The sequence below is a fragment of the Carassius gibelio genome, chromosome A25 (assembly GCF_023724105.1).
Source record: "Carassius gibelio isolate Cgi1373 ecotype wild population from Czech Republic chromosome A25, carGib1.2-hapl.c, whole genome shotgun sequence".
In the NCBI taxonomy this organism is placed as follows: Eukaryota; Metazoa; Chordata; class Actinopteri; order Cypriniformes; family Cyprinidae; genus Carassius; species Carassius gibelio.
The window spans coordinates 19,504,162-19,520,188 of record NC_068395.1 but is presented as its reverse complement, the minus strand read 5'-3'; the positions used below and the strand labels follow the sequence as shown (position 1 = coordinate 19,520,188).

At 37.9% G+C, this 16,027-nt stretch overlaps 14 non-coding genes across 14 annotated transcripts in view; all 14 read left to right on the top strand.

Annotated features, from left to right (window-relative positions):
• The window catches only part of LOC127947582 (5S ribosomal RNA), a 119-nt gene extending 9 nt beyond the window's left edge, over positions 1-110 (top strand). The window contains exon 1 of the ribosomal RNA XR_008151379.1: positions 1-110. This exon is cut by the window's left edge and continues 9 nt beyond it. This is a non-coding gene — a ribosomal RNA (5S ribosomal RNA).
• Positions 111-474: 364 nt separating this feature from the next.
• Positions 475-593, top strand: LOC127947754 (5S ribosomal RNA). Its single transcript, XR_008151546.1, has one exon. It is a non-coding gene; the product is annotated as a 5S ribosomal RNA (ribosomal RNA).
• Positions 594-1,097: 504 nt separating this feature from the next.
• On the top strand, positions 1,098-1,216 carry LOC127947689 (5S ribosomal RNA). Its single transcript, XR_008151483.1, has one exon. It is a non-coding gene; the product is annotated as a 5S ribosomal RNA (ribosomal RNA).
• Positions 1,217-1,729: 513 nt separating this feature from the next.
• On the top strand, positions 1,730-1,848 carry LOC127947908 (5S ribosomal RNA). Its single transcript, XR_008151658.1, has one exon. It is a non-coding gene; the product is annotated as a 5S ribosomal RNA (ribosomal RNA).
• A 510-nt stretch (positions 1,849-2,358) lies between these two features.
• LOC127947581 (5S ribosomal RNA) lies at positions 2,359-2,477 on the top strand. The gene has a single exon (XR_008151378.1). It is a non-coding gene; the product is annotated as a 5S ribosomal RNA (ribosomal RNA).
• Positions 2,478-2,842: 365 nt separating this feature from the next.
• LOC127947753 (5S ribosomal RNA) lies at positions 2,843-2,961 on the top strand. The gene has a single exon (XR_008151545.1). It is a non-coding gene; the product is annotated as a 5S ribosomal RNA (ribosomal RNA).
• A 505-nt stretch (positions 2,962-3,466) lies between these two features.
• LOC127947688 (5S ribosomal RNA) lies at positions 3,467-3,585 on the top strand. Its single transcript, XR_008151482.1, has one exon. It is a non-coding gene; the product is annotated as a 5S ribosomal RNA (ribosomal RNA).
• A 2,430-nt stretch (positions 3,586-6,015) lies between these two features.
• Positions 6,016-6,134, top strand: LOC127947620 (5S ribosomal RNA). Its single transcript, XR_008151416.1, has one exon. It is a non-coding gene; the product is annotated as a 5S ribosomal RNA (ribosomal RNA).
• A 649-nt stretch (positions 6,135-6,783) lies between these two features.
• On the top strand, positions 6,784-6,902 carry LOC127948284 (5S ribosomal RNA). Its single transcript, XR_008152027.1, has one exon. It is a non-coding gene; the product is annotated as a 5S ribosomal RNA (ribosomal RNA).
• Positions 6,903-13,361: 6,459 nt separating this feature from the next.
• On the top strand, positions 13,362-13,480 carry LOC127947756 (5S ribosomal RNA). Its single transcript, XR_008151548.1, has one exon. It is a non-coding gene; the product is annotated as a 5S ribosomal RNA (ribosomal RNA).
• Positions 13,481-13,849: 369 nt separating this feature from the next.
• Positions 13,850-13,968, top strand: LOC127947882 (5S ribosomal RNA). The gene has a single exon (XR_008151633.1). It is a non-coding gene; the product is annotated as a 5S ribosomal RNA (ribosomal RNA).
• A 502-nt stretch (positions 13,969-14,470) lies between these two features.
• On the top strand, positions 14,471-14,589 carry LOC127947899 (5S ribosomal RNA). Its single transcript, XR_008151649.1, has one exon. It is a non-coding gene; the product is annotated as a 5S ribosomal RNA (ribosomal RNA).
• A 500-nt stretch (positions 14,590-15,089) lies between these two features.
• Positions 15,090-15,208, top strand: LOC127947883 (5S ribosomal RNA). Its single transcript, XR_008151634.1, has one exon. It is a non-coding gene; the product is annotated as a 5S ribosomal RNA (ribosomal RNA).
• Positions 15,209-15,704: 496 nt separating this feature from the next.
• On the top strand, positions 15,705-15,823 carry LOC127947881 (5S ribosomal RNA). Its single transcript, XR_008151632.1, has one exon. It is a non-coding gene; the product is annotated as a 5S ribosomal RNA (ribosomal RNA).
• The last annotated feature ends 204 nt before the right edge of the window (positions 15,824-16,027 follow it).

Genomic DNA, 16,027 nt, shown 5'->3' with positions numbered 1-16,027 from the left:
CATACCAACCTGGCTATGCCTGATCTCGTCTGATCTCGGAAGCTAAGCAGGTTTGGGCCTGGTTAGTACTTGGATTGGAGACCGCCTGGGAATACCAGGTGCTGTAAGCTTTTTGGAAATTTTTCACTTAGTATATAATAATTTTGCCAAAAAATAGGGTCAATGCCCGATCTCTGAATATTAGCAGGTTTGGGCCTGGTTAGTACATGGATGGGAGACTGCCTGGGAATACCAGGTGCTTTAAACTTTTTGGAAAATTTCACAAATTATATAATAATCTTGCAAAAAAAAAAAAAAAAGAGTCAATGCCCAATCTCTGAATCTTAGCAGGATTAGGTCTGGTTAGTACTTGGATGAGAGACCGGCTAGGAATGCCAGGTACTTTAAGCTTTTGGGTTTTCTTTTTTACTTATATAATGTACTGGCGATTAGATTGGCTGATCTCTAAATAGCCCTCTCTTTGCGGCAGTCTTTGCTTACGGCCATACCAACCTGGCTATGCCTGATCTTGTCTGATCTCGGAAGCTAAGCAGGTTTGGGCCTGGTTAGTACTTGGATGGGAGACCGCCTGGGAATACCAGGTGCTTTAAACTTTTTGGAAATTTTTCACTTAGTATATAATAGTTTGGCCAAACAATAGAGTCAATGCCTGATCTCTGAATATTAGCAGGTTTGGGCCTGGTTAGTACATGGATGGGAGACTGCCTGGGAATACCAGGTGCTTTAAACTTTTTGGAAAATTTCACAAATTATATAATAATCTTGCAAAAAAAAAAAAAAAGGTCAATGCCCAATCTCTGAATCTTAGCAGGCTTAGGTCTGGTTAGTACTTGGATGAGAGACTGCCTGGGAATACCAGGTGCTTTAAGCTTTTTGGAAAATTTCACAAATTATATAATAATTTTGCAAAAAAAAAAAAAAAGAGTCAATGCCCAATCTCTGAATCTTAGCAGGATTAGGTCTGGTTAGTACTTGGATGAGAGACCGGCTAGGAATGCCAGGTACTTTAAGCTTTTGGGTTTTCTTTTTTACTTATATAATGTACTGGCGATTAGATTGGCTGATCTCTAAATAGCCCTCTCTTTGCGGCAGTCTTTGCTTATGGCCATACCAACCTGGCTATGCCTGATCTCGTCTGATCTTGGAAGCTAAGCAGGTTTGGGACTGGTTAGTACTTGGATGGGAGACCGCCTGGGAATACCAGGTGCTGTAAGCTTTTTGGAAATTTTTCACTTAGTATATAATAGTTTGGCCAAACAATAGAGTCAATGCCTGATCTCTGAATATTAGCAGGTTTGGGCCTGGTTAGTACATGGATGGGAGACTGCCTGGGAATACCAGGTGCTTTAAACTTTTTGGAAAATTTCACAAATTATATAATAATCTTGCAAAAAAAAAAAAAAAAAAGAGTCAATGCCCAATCTCTGAATCTTAGCAGGCTTAGGTCTGGTTAGTACTTGGATGAGAGACTGCCTGGGAATACCAGGTGCTTTAAGCTTTTTGGAAAATTTCACAAATTATATAATAATTTTGCAAAAAAAAAAAAAAAAAAAAGAGTCAATGCCCAATCTCTGAATCTTAGCAGGCTTAGGTGTGGTTAGTACTTGGATGAGAGACCGGCTAGGAATACCAGGTGCTTTAAGCTTTTGGCTTTTCTTTCCTACTTATATAATGTACTGGCGATTAGATTGGCTGATCTCTAAATAGCCCTCTCTTTGCGGCAGTCTTCGCTTACGGCCATACCAACCTGGCTATGCCCGATCTCGTCTGACCTCGGAAGCTAAGCAGGTTTGGGCCTGGTTAGTACTTGGATGGGAGACCGCCTGGGAATACCAGGTGCTGTAAGCTTTTTGGAAATTTTTCACCTAGTATATAATAATTTGGCCAAACAATAGAATCAATGCCCGATCTCTGAATATTAGCAGGTTTGGGCCTGGTTAGTACATGGATGGGAGACTGCCTGGGAATACCAGGTGCTTTAAACTTTTTGGAAAATTTCACAAATTATATAATAATCTTGCAAAAAAAAAAAAAAAAGGTCAATGCCCAATCTCTGAATCTTAGCAGGCTTAGGTCTGGTTAGTACTTGGATGAGAGACTGCCTGGGAATACCAGGTGCTTTAAGCTTTTTGGAAAATTTCACAAATTATATAATAATTTTGCAAAAAAAAAAAAAAAAAAAAGAGTCAATGCCCAATCTCTGAATCTTAGCAGGATTAGGTCTGGTTAGTACTTGGATGAGAGACCGGCTAGGAATGCCAGGTACTTTAAGCTTTTGGGTTTTCTTTTTTACTTATATAATGTACTGGCGATTAGATTGGCTGATCTCTAAATAGCCCTCTCTTTGCGGCAGTCTTTGCTTACGGCCATACCAACCTGGCTATGCCTGATCTCGTCTGATCTCGGAAGCTAAGCAGGTTTGGGCCTGGTTAGTACTTGGATTGGAGACCGCCTGGGAATACCAGGTGCTGTAAGCTTTTTGGAAATTTTTCACTTAGTATATAATAATTTTGCCAAAAAATAGGGTCAATGCCCGATCTCTGAATATTAGCAGGTTTGGGCCTGGTTAGTACATGGATGGGAGACTGCCTGGGAATACCAGGTGCTTTAAACTTTTTGGAAAATTTCACAAATTATATAATAATCTTGCAAAAAAAAAAAAAAAAAGAGTCAATGCCCAATCTCTGAATCTTAGCAGGATTAGGTCTGGTTAGTACTTGGATGAGAGACCGGCTAGGAATGCCAGGTACTTTAAGCTTTTGGGTTTTCTTTTTTACTTATATAATGTACTGGCGATTAGATTGGCTGATCTCTAAATAGCCCTCTCTTTGCGGCAGTCTTTGCTTACGGCCATACCAACCTGGCTATGCCTGATCTTGTCTGATCTCGGAAGCTAAGCAGGTTTGGGCCTGGTTAGTACTTGGATGGGAGACCGCCTGGGAATACCAGGTGCTTTAAACTTTTTGGAAATTTTTCACTTAGTATATAATAGTTTGGCCAAACAATAGAGTCAATGCCTGATCTCTGAATATTAGCAGGTTTGGGCCTGGTTAGTACATGGATGGGAGACTGCCTGGGAATACCAGGTGCTTTAAACTTTTTGGAAAATTTCACAAATTATATAATAATCTTGCAAAAAAAAAAAAAAAAGGTCAATGCCCAATCTCTGAATCTTAGCAGGCTTAGGTCTGGTTAGTACTTGGATGAGAGACTGCCTGGGAATACCAGGTGCTTTAAGCTTTTTGGAAAATTTCACAAATTATATAATAATTTTGCAAAAAAAAAAAAAAAGAGTCAATGCCCAATCTCTGAATCTTAGCAGGATTAGGTCTGGTTAGTACTTGGATGAGAGACCGGCTAGGAATGCCAGGTACTTTAAGCTTTTGGGTTTTCTTTTTTACTTATATAATGTACTGGCGATTAGATTGGCTGATCTCTAAATAGCCCTCTCTTTGCGGCAGTCTTTGCTTATGGCCATACCAACCTGGCTATGCCTGATCTCGTCTGATCTTGGAAGCTAAGCAGGTTTGGGACTGGTTAGTACTTGGATGGGAGACCGCCTGGGAATACCAGGTGCTGTAAGCTTTTTGGAAATTTTTCACTTAGTATATAATAGTTTGACCAAACAATAGAGTCAATGCCTGATCTCTGAATATTAGCAGGTTTGGGCCTGGTTAGTACATGGATGGGAGACTGCCTGGGAATACCAGGTGCTTTAACCCTCTGGAGTCTAAGGGTATTTTTGGGGCCTTGAGAAGTTTTGTCATCCCCTGACATTTGTGCTTTTTTCAGTTTCTTATAAATATCTAAATGGGTAAAGTCTAATATCACTGTAATCAGCACAAACTGGGCTATAATAATATGTGAAATGCATGCATGTACATGATTGTATTTTTGAGAAAAAAAATGTTATGCATGGTTAGTGAAAAACTAAAAATGTTAAATCACTTGAATAAGGCAATAAAACACATACATAAAATTGGTTGCCGGAAAAGTTGAGAACTGGAGCTTGTAGCCTAGAATTTTTCTTTCTGAATGATGTGAAAATCATCTTGTTCACTCACTCACAGAAAACAATATATTGATTTAAATTTTCTAAAACACTTTTTGTTGGTAAAAGTCATATGCGAGTAGGCGTCAACTATCATGAATATCATTGTGATTTACACCTGAGAAGACAAAGGCCTGCATAATGAGCTGCATAATGAGCCTCCCATTCAACTGTGCCACTGTGAGGGAGGACTTACAAGAAAGAATGTGAGAACAAAATAAAAGTATATAATTTTATGTTTGTAGTTTATTAAGAATATATTTAATTATCCCACAACATAATTTAATATCCACTTGGGGGAGCAGTTAAACAGTTTATTAGGAACAATCAAAGCTGACTTTCAAATTTTTTGGCATCCTTTCTCTAGTCACACAATCCTTCAGAAATCCTTTTAACAATCTTATTTTCTACCAAATAAACCCCATTTATTATTATCATCATTATTATTATTATTATTATTATTAATGTTGAAAAGAGCTGATAATATTTTTCAGGTTTTTTTAGGGGGAATAAATCGAAAGAACTGCATTGTTTTTACATTTGTTAGAGTTATCTCTATTTGTCACATTTATATTATTTACATCAAGCTTTTGAATGGTATAGTATTGTATATTGTTATTGAAACTTCATAATGTTTCACTTGATTATACATTTAGTCAGGAATTATAGTTTGGAAAAAGTATTTGGAAAAAGTCTAACTAGTAAAATGTTTACACGTTATGTGAAAACTAGTACAAATAAATAAAAAGAGACTTACTCATGTTTATGATCTCTGCTGAATAAAGTGCTTCATTCTTTTTTCTGAGGAAATCCATTTCTCAAATCCTCAACCACATCACATCTTTTTGGGGTGAATTATGTCTTAGTCCTCTCATCGCGAAGCAAACAGTAAAATAAAATAAAAACTTGAAGAATAGTCTGGCTGCTTTTTCTTCTGTGTGGGCGTATTCAAGCCGCGCGCTTCAGTTTGAATCTGAATAGCGCTAAAGCGCGGGGGCGTGGTCACATTAGATATAATGAGCGGAGATATGAAAAACAGACATTGCGTTGTTTTCATATGGATTACTTTATCTCAGAATATTTGTTTTCGGCAGCACTTGTTTAGTTTAAAAGTAGACATTCCAGGCTTTCTATAGATATCTCTCTCATGTCTCTTCGTTGAGTATTCACGGAGTTACAGTTCATTTTAATGAAATGTTTGTACATGACGATCAGCGGAGACAAAGACTGTAGACAGCGCACCTTGTTTGTTATATTTATTTTATGAGTGCACAAAGGTTTTTTGTTATTATGTCTGTATCCAAAAAAAATTAGACCCTTTACAGATTCGATTGATGTATTGCTCTTATCTGTACGATTAAAACTGAGAGTTTAATTTAAGTTCTTTTCGGGGTTATCAGGTGAAAATGACTCAAAACGCATATATGCGTTAATCGACTCGAAAGGGTTAAACTTTTTGGAAAATTTCACAAATTATATAATAATCTTGCAAAAAAAAAAAAAAAAAAGAGTCAATGCCCAATCTCTGAATCTTAGCAGGCTTAGGTCTGGTTAGTACTTGGATGAGAGACTGCCTGGGAATACCAGGTGCTTTAAGCTTTTTGGAAAATTTCACAAATTATATAATAATTTTGCAAAAAAAAGAGTCAATGCCCAATCTCTGAATCTTAGCAGGTTTGGGCCTGGTTAGTACATGGATGGGAGACTGCCTTGGAATACCAGGTGCTTTAAACTTTTTGGAAAATTTCACAAATTACATAATAATCTTGCAAAAAAAAAAAAAAAAAAGGAGTCAATGCCCAATCTCTGAATCTTAGCAGGCTTAGGTCTGGTTAGTACTTGGATGAGAGACCGGCTGGGAATACCAGGTGCTTTAAGCTTTTGGGTTTTCTTTCCTACTTATATAATGTACTGGCGATTAGATTGGATGATCTCTAAATAGCCCTCTCTTTGCAGCAGTCTTCACTTACGGCCATACCAACCTGGCTATGCCCGATCTCGTCTGATCTCAGACGCTAAGCAGGTTTGGGCCTGGTTAGTACTTGGATGGGAGACCGCCTGGGAATACCAGGTGCTGTAAGCTTTTTGGAAATTTTTCACTTAGTATATAATAATTTTGCCAAAAAATAGAGTCAATGCCCGATCTCTGAATATTAGCAGTTTTGGGCTTGGTTAGTACATGGATGGGAGACCGCCTGGGAATACCAGGTGCTGTAAGCTTTTTGGAAATTTTTCACCTAGTATATAATAATTTGGCCAAACAATAGAGTCAATGCCCGATCTCTGAATATTAGCAGGTTTGGGCCTGGTTAGTACATGGATGGGAGACTGCCTGGGAATACCAGGTGCTTTAAACTTTTTGGAAAATTTCACAAATTATATAATAATCTTGCAAAAAAAAAAAAAAAAGGTCAATGCCCAATCTCTGAATCTTAGCAGGCTTATGTCTGGTTAGTACTTGGATGAGAGACTGCCTGGGAATACCAGGTGCTTTAAGCTTTTTGGAAAATTTCACAAATTATATAATAATTTTGCAAAAAAAAAAAAAAAAAAAAAGGAGTCAATGCCCAATCTCTGAATCTTAGCAGGCTTAGGTCTGGTTAGTACTTGGATGAGAGACCGGCTAGGAATACCAGGTGCTTTAAGCTTTTGGGTTTTCTTTCCTACTTATATAATGTACTGGCGATTAGATTGGCTGATCTCTAAATAGCCCTCTCTTTGCGGCAGTCTTCGCTTACGGCCATACCAACCTGGCTATGCCCGATCTCGTCTGATCTCGGAAGCTAAGCAGGTTTGGGCCTGGTTAGTACTTGGATGGGAGACCGCCTGGGAATACAAGGTGCTGTAAGCTTTTTGGAAATTTTTCACTTAGTATATAATAATTTTGCCAAAAAATAGAGTCAATGCCGGTCTCTGAATATTAGCAGGTTTGGGTCTGGTTAGTACATGGATGGGAGACTGCCTGGGAATACCAGGTGCTTTAAACTTTTTGGAAAATTTCACAAATTATATAATAATTTTGCAAAAAAAAAAAAAAAAAAAAAAAAAAAAAAGAGTCAATGCCCAATCTCTGAATCTTAGCAGGATTAGGTCTGGTTAGTACTTGGATGAGAGACCGGCTAGGAATGCCAGGTACTTTAAGCTTTTGGGTTTTCTTTCTTACTTATATAATGTACTGGCGATTAGATTGGCTGATCTCTAAATAGCCCTCTCTTTGCGGCAGTCTTTGCTTACGGCCATACCAACCTGGCTATGCCCGATAGTGGTACAGTCCAGGAAGTGAGTAGCTGAAAGAGCAAACAGAGAATCTTTACATCTAAAACAGTATTTAAATTCGTTTTTATTTTTGAAATAACCTTTGTTTTCAAAAGTTAAAGTTTATTTTGTGTCTAAAGTGTTCCCCCAGCAGCCTTTGCTGTTTGGGGGACCATCAAATACAGTTTTATTTCTGTGATGGAAATAGAAAGCATGGCAGCAAACAAAGAACTCAAAATGAAAGACGGACAAGCAAACAATGGACAAAGCATGGATAATGACAGCGGAAAAGGACATCAATCTTCCATGAATGCAAGCGATGAAAGGAGGAATATCAGAAAAGAAGTATGTGGAGAACACCATGAGAAATATTCCAAAGAGTTGACTGTGGAAGTTGAAGTGGCAGGAACAGAAAAAATCTCTATGATGGACTTATTAAGAGGTGTAAAGAAGGAGTGTGGAGAAGTGGTGGGATGCAGAGTGAGAGGAGAAAGGTCATACGAACTTACAATGAAGGATGATATGGCAAAGAGTAAACTGATGGACGGTGTTAGAGTAAAAGGAGCAATGGTGCACGCCAGAGACATTGTGAACAATGAAATGGTAGTGTCATTTATTAACCTGCCAGTTTATTTGGAAGATCAGATGATTTTTGCAAAGCTGGAAGAATGGGGAGTTAAACCACTGTCTGCCATTAAGCGCCGGGTATGGCCAGGAACTGATATTTTAGATGGAACGAGCTTTTTAAAAGTCCGGTTCACTGATGAAGTTCGCTCACTCCCATATTCAACCAGGTTTGAAACATTAAGAGGCACAGAGTACTTTCGTGTCATACACGACAGGCAGGTGCGTGTATGCAGGTTGTGCATTAAAACAGGACATTTATTTCGAGAATGCCCAGAGTTTAAATGTTTTTCATGTGGCAAGGTAGGCCACTATGCAAGGGAGTGTGGAGAGCAAACAGAGAGAGTAATAGAGGAGGAGGGTGAGCAAAGTGAAGACGATGAGAGGAGGGAGGACGATCAAACAGAGAAGCAAAGCACAGTGAGCGAGGATGACATGGAGGTTACAAAAGATGGAAGAGAAAGTGGTAATGGACAGGATGGAGCTGTAAGGGGACAGAGAGCTGGAACAGCTGGTGAGGAGGCCGATGATGGAGAAAGGAGGGAGGAGGAGGAAGAAGAGGAGGAGAAGCAAGATGAACAAGACGAAGAGGAGGAAGAGTATGAAGAGGATGTAAAGCTACTGGGAACTAAACAAGAGAAAAAAGTAGAGCAACAAGCAGTACCTCAAAGGAAAGAAAGTAAGATTCCTCAACGAATGCAGACAACACTACAAAAACTGACTGTCAAAAGAAAGGCGGAGAGAGATAAGGACAGAATTGAACTGATAAAAGAACAACGCTCTGGTACATGAATTCTATAATGGTATTATATGTTTTGGGTTAAAAAAGAAATATATATATATAATTTTTTCTTTGGTTTGCTGGCATGGTTTCTGTAACTTCAGTAAATGCAAATGGGTTAAGGAATATTAACAAGTTGAAGGAATTAAAATTTACATATAGGAGTGATATAATTTGTATTCAAGAAACGAATTGGGATGATGAAAAAGTGAGAGAAGTAAAGGATTTATGGAAGGGAGATATATACTTTAATAATGGTGCAAAAAATGCAAGGGGTGTAGCGATAATGATTAAAAAAGATAGGATTGAAAATGTAAGGCAGGTGTACAGAGATCAGATAGGGAGAATTTTAGTTATAGAATTTAAATTCAGAGGTATTGAATTCAGATTAATTAATATATATGTTCCCAACGTGGAAAATGATAAGAGATGTTGTATTGAGGAGCTAAGGGATCTAATTGTTGGAAGGTGCATAATAGTAGGCGACTTTAACATTATATGTAGTAGATTGGATGTTGGGAAAGGAGGGAGTTTCAGGTGGGAAAAATCAAGATTAATGTTAATGGAAGTAATGAGGGATAAGGGATTACTTGATGTATGGAGACATGAGAATCCGGAGAAGAGAGAGTTCACAAGGAGGCAGATGAGAGAAGGGATATTAAAGCAGAGTAGGATTGATTTAGTGATAGTGCAGAGAGATACCATAATACATTGATGAAATAAGACATCAGCAGAATAACTTTAGTGATCATGATGGGGTTAGATTTAGGATCAAAGTCGGAAGGAGAGAGGTGGGTGGAGGGATGTGGATACTAAATGCAGTGTATATTGAAGAAGAGGAGTATAGACAACAGATGAAAGTGTTACTACTTCAGGAAAATCAGTGGTTGGAGGAATGCTTGGAGGAAGATGAATTTAATAATGACATTGGTAAGAGATGGGAGGAGGTAAAAAATGAAATTAAAGCTTTAAGCATAAGGTATAGTAAGAAAAGAAAAGAGAGGATGATGAAAGAGGAAAGGGAGCTTAGAGAGCAAGTGAGGATAGAACTCAGCAGAGTAGATGATGAAGAAGGATATTGCATGGAAAAGTATATAGAAGCAAATATGAGGTTAGAGAGATATGAGAAAGAAAAATGCAAAGGAGCAATTTTAAGAAGTAAGGCGAAATATGCACTGGAAGGAGAAAAGTGCACAGGGTATTTCCTGGGTTTAGAAAATAGAAGGCAAGGTAAGACATATATCCATGAAATATATTCAAAAAAGAGAGAGATAATAACAGACTATGTAGATATATTGGAGAGGGTGCAAGAGTTTTATGGTGAGTTGTATATGAGAGGATGTGTGGATGAGGCAAGTATAGAGGAAGTATTGAAGTGTGTAGAGAGGGAGCTAGGGGAAGAAGAAAAGGGATGGTGTGATAGAGAGATAGAGGAAGAAGAGGTTATAGCTGCAATAGAAGGTTTAAGAAGTGGGAAAAGCCCAGGAAGTGATGGGATAGGGACAGAATGGTACAAATTATATAAAAATGATGTAGCACCAATTTTAGTGGAAGTATATAAAGGAATGGAGAGAACAGAAATAATACAGAGTAAAATGGTAGAGGGAGTGATAACACTAGTTTTTAAGAAGGGGAATAAATTAGATTTAGAAAATTATAGGCCGATTAGCTTGTTAAACACAGACTACAAAATACTCACCAAAGTTTTGGCAAACAGGATGAAAAGAGTAATCGGAGATATTATTCAGCCAACACAAAGCTACAGCATTCCTGGAAGAGATATAGCAGATACAATTGGAACAATCAGAGATGTGATTGAGTATATGAAGAGGGATGGGAAGGGTGGGATAGTGTTGGGGATAGACTGGAACAAGGCCTTTGATAGGGTCGAACACAAGTTTTTATTTAAGGTCTTGGAAAAGTTTGGTTTTGGGGAGAGAATGGTAGGATGGGTGAGGAGATTGTATGGAAGTGCAAGAAGCTGTGTAAAGGTGAACGGAATATTGACAGATACATTTGATGTGGGAAGGTCAGTGCGGCAAGGCTGCCCGCTATCCGCTTTGTTATACGCCCTTTCTGTTGAACCTTTGGCATCATTAATTAAGAGAGACAAGAGAATAAGAGGAATTGAGTTGCCATATGGAGGGAAGTGTATAATTAACCAGTATGCCGATGACACAACAGTGACAGTAAGGGAAATAAGCAGTGTGGGAAAGGTTTTAGAGTTGGTGGAAAAATATGGAAAGGCATCAGGGGCGAAAATAAATAGAGAAAAATCTGAAATAATGTATATAGGAGAAGTAGAAAGATCTGATGTAGGTGTGAGGGTTGAGGAAAAGTACATGAAAGTGTTGGGTGTATATTTAGGGGTAGATTCAAAGGAGGCAAGGGATATAACATGGGCTGGAGTGATAAATAAGATAAGAACAGTTTGTATTGCATGGAAAGGAAGAAAATTAAGGATAAAAGGGAAAATTATTGTGGTTAATAATCTTATGCTGTCGGTATGTGTATATGTAATGAGTGTAATTGAAATGCCTGAGTGGGTGATGAATGAGTTAAATAAAATTGTACATGATTTTATATGGGAAGGGAAGGGAGTGAAAATTGCACAAAAAACATTAGTGGCGAGGAAACAGGAAGGTGGACTAAAGCTGATTGATTTAGAAACAAAAAAGTTGGCAATAAGAATAAAAACTGTTAAAAAATATATGGAAGGAAGATGGGAGTTTGGTTGGAGAGAATTTTTAAAGAAATACATTGATGATGTTGGAAGAATGGGAGAGTATGGGTGGTATATGGGCTTTAAGCAATCAATGACTGTGGGAATGCCAGACATATACAGGGAGGTGATGGAGGCATGGAGGCAATTCCTGCCAAAAGTAGAATATGATTGCACAGAGGTGCACACATTTATAAATTTGCCATTGTTTTTAAATGATAAATTTAAACACAACAATAAAACATTGTATGAGCCCAAATTCTTAGAAGCCGGAATAAGGCAAGTGAAAGATATTATATATGAAGTTATTCCAGGTTTTCTTAGAAATAACTGTATATATGACTCAGTGTGTGAGTTGGATGGCATGGAGAGCAGAGTAAAGGTGGAAAATATATATGAAAGAATTAAAGCAAGTCTACCATCGAAATGGGTGAATGTTATAGAAAAAAGTTGTGTAAAGAAAAAACAACAGGATTTGCCTGAGATGTACATAATGAAAGACGGGGAAATATATAATATAAAAAGCATTAGCGTAAAGAAAGTCTATGACCTGTTTATAATGGATCAAATAAAAGTGCCAGCATCTGAAAAAGTATGGAGTAGGGTGTTTGAAGACTTGGATGTAAAGAAAATATGGTCAAATATGGACATAAAATACAATACTATAGAATGTGAAAATAATGACTTCTTAATAAGACACAATAGAATCTATACAAATGTAGTACTAAACAAAATAAATAATGCTAATAATGTGATGTGTGATGTATGTAACAAGGAACATGAGACTTTTTTGCATTATTTTTTGCAATGTGATGAATTAAAAGATTTTTTTTTTTTCTTAAAAAGTCTATTAAAAAATAATTGTTTTGATGATGTGAATTTGGAGGAGGGATGGGGAAAAATATTTTTATTTGGAGTGTTTCAGAAGACGACAGCAATAGACTTTTGGTTTATCAATTATGTTCTAAGCCACGCCAGATTAGCTGTTGTACTTAGACGGAATTATGCACACTTTGAAGGGAGAAAAGTCAAAATAAAAGACTTGTTCAAAGCAATAATGACAAGAGATATTGAAATGTGCTATAAATATGGGGGAGATGATGTGAAGGAATTCTTTGTAACTGGAAACAAATTCATAAAAGAAGGAGAGAGAAAAGAGGTTTTGTATAACTGGTAAAAATTATGTTCTGAAGAAAAAAAAAAAAAAAAAAAAAAAAAAAAAAAAAGAAATGATTATGTTGTTTAATGTGAACAATTGAAATTGAACTGTAAATTTGTGAATTTCAATAAAAAAGAGAAAAAAAATAAATAAAAAAGAAATAAAAAAGGCTATGCCCGATCTCGTCTGATCTCGGAAGCTAAGCAGGTTTGGGCCTGGTTAGTACTTGGATGGGAGACCGCCTGGGAATACCAGGTGCTGTAAGCTTTTTGGAAATTTTTCACTTAGTATATAATAATTTTGCCAAAAAATAGAGTCAATGCCGGTCTCTGAATATTAGCAGGTTTGGGTCTGGTTAGTACATGGATGGGAGACTGCCTGGGAATACCAGGTGCTTTAAACTTTTTGGAAATTTTTCACTTAGTATATAATAATTTTGCCAAAAAATAGAGTCAATGCCCGATTTCTGAATATTAGCAGGTTTGGGCCTGGTTAGTACATGGATGGGACACTGCCTGGGAATACCAGGTGCTTTAAACTTTTTGGAAAATTTCACAAATTATATAATAATTTTGCAAAAAAAAAAAAAAAAAAGAGTCGATGCCCAATCTCTGAATCTTAGCAGGCTTAGGTCTGGTTAGTACTTGGATGAGAGACCGGCTAGGAATACCAGGTGCTTTAAGCTTTTGGGTTTTCTTTCCTACTTATATAATGTACTGGCGATTAGATTGGCTGATCTCTAAATAGCCCTCTCTTTGCGGCAGTCTTCGCTTACGGCCATACCAACCTGGCTATGCCCGATCTCGTCTGATCTCGGAAGCTAAGCAGGTTTGGGCCTGGTTAGTACATGGATGGGAGACTGCCTGGGAATACCAGGTGCTTTAAACTTTTTGGAAAATTTTCACTTAGTATATAATAATTTTGCCAAAAAAATAGAGTCAATGCCCGATTTCTGAAGATTAGCAGGTTTGGGCCTGGTTAGTACATGGATGGGAGACTGCCTGGGAATACCAGGTGCTTTAAACTTTTTGGAAAATTTCACAAATTATATAATAATTTTGCAAAAAAAAAAAAAAAAAAGAGTCAATGCCCAATCTCTGAATCTTAGCAGGCTTAGGTCTGGTTAGTACTTGGATGAGAGACCGGCTAGGAATACCAGGTGCTTTAAGCTTTTGGGTTTTCTTTCCTACTTATATAATGTACTGGCGATTAGATTGGCTGATCTCTAAATAGCCCTCTCTTTTTGCGGCAGTCTTCGCTTACGGCCATACCAACCTGGCTATGCCCGATCTCGTCTGATCTCGGAAGCTAAGCAGGTTTGGGCCTGGTTAGTACTTGGATGGGAGACCGCCTGGGAATACCAGGTGCTGTAAGCTTTTTGGAAATTTTTCACTTAGTATATAATAATTTTGCCAAAAAATAGAGTCAATGCCGGTCTCTGAATATTAGCAGGTTTGGGTCTGGTTAGTACATGGATGGGAGACTGCCTGGGAATACCAGGTGCTTTAAACTTTTTGGAAAATTTTCACTTAGTATATAATAATTTTCCCAAAAAATAGAGTCAATGCCCGATTTCTGAATATTAGCAGGTTTGGGCCTGGTTAATACATGGATGGGAGACTGCCTGGGAATACCAGGTGCTTTAAACTTTTTGGAAAATTTCACAAATTATATAATAATTTTGCAAAAAAAAAAAAAAAAAAGAGTCGATGCCCAATCTCTGAATCTTAGCAGGCTTAGGTCTGGTTAGTACTTGGATGAGAGACCGGCTAGGAATACCAGGTGCTTTAAGCTTTTGGGTTTTCTTTCCTACTCATATAATGTACTGGCGATTAGATTGGCTGATCTCTAAATAGCCCTCTCTTTGCGACAGTCTTCGCTTACGGCCATACCAACCTGGCTATGCCCGATCTCGTCTGATCTCGGAAGCTAAGCAGGTTTGGGCCTGGTTAGTACTTGGATGGGAGACCGCATGGGAATACCAGGTGCTGTAAGCTTTTTGGAAATTTTTCACTTAGTATATAATAATTTTGCCAAAAAATAGAGTCAATGCAGGTCTCTGAATATTAGCAGGTTTGGGTCTGGTTAGTACATGGATGGGAGACTGCCTGGGAATACCAGGTGCTTTAAACTTTTTGGAAAATTTTCACTTAGTATATAATAATTTTGCCAAAAAATAGAGTCAATGCCCGATTTCTGAATATTAGCAGGTTTGGGCCTGGTTAGTACATGGATGGGAGACTGCCTGGGAATACCAGGTGCTTTAAACTTTTTGGAAAATTTCACAAATTATATAATAATTTTGCAAAAAAAAAAAAAAAAGAGTCAATGCCCAATCTCTGAATCTTAGCAGGCTTAGGTCTGGTTAGTACTTGGATGAGAGACCGGCTAGGAATACCAGGTGCTTTAAGCTTTTGGGTTTTCTTTCCTACTTATATAATGTACTGGCGATTAGATTGGATGATCTCTAAATAGCCCTCTCTTTGCGGCAGTCTTCGCTTACGGCCATACCAACCTGGCTATGCCCGATCTCGTCTGATCTCGGAAGCTAAGCAGGTTTGGGCCTGGTTAGTACTTGGATGGGAGACCGCCTGGGAATACCTGGTGCTGTAAGCTTTTTGGAAATTTTTCACTTAGTATATGATAATTTTGCCAAAAAATAGAGTCAATGCCGGTCTCTGAATATTAGCAGGTTTGGGTCTGGTTAGTACATGGATGGGAGACTGCCTGGGAATACCAGGTGCTTTAAACTTTTTGGAAAATTTTCACTTAGTATATAAGAATTTTGCCAAAAAATAGAGTCAATGCCCGATTTCTGAATATTAGCAGGTTTGGGCCTGGTTAGTACATGGATGGGAGACTGCCTGGGAATACCAGGTGCTTTAAACTTTTTGGAAAATTTCACAAATTATATAATAATTTTGCCAAAAAAAAAAAGAGTCAATGCCCAATCTCTGAATCTTAGCAGACTTAGGTCTGGTTAGTACTTGGATGAGAGACCGGCTAGGAATACCAGGTGCTTTAAGCTTTTGGGTTTTCTTTCCTACTTATATAATGCACTGGCGATTAGATTGGCTGATCTCTAAATAGCCCTCTCTTTGCGGCAGTCTTTGCTTACGGCCATACCAACCTGGCTATGCCCGATCTCGTCTGATCTCGGAAGCTAAGCAGGTTTGGGCCTGGTTAGTACTTGGATGGGAGACCGCCTGGGAATACCAGGTGCTGTAAGCTTTTTGGAAATTTTTCACTTAGTATATAATAATTTTGCCAAAAAATAGAGTCAATGCCCGATTTCTGAATATTAGCAGGTTTGGGCCTGGTTAGTACATGGATGGGAGACTGCCTGGGAATACCAGGTGCTTTAAACGTTTTGGAAAATTTCACAAATTATATAATAATTTTGCAAAAACAAACAAAAAAAAAGAGTCGATGCCC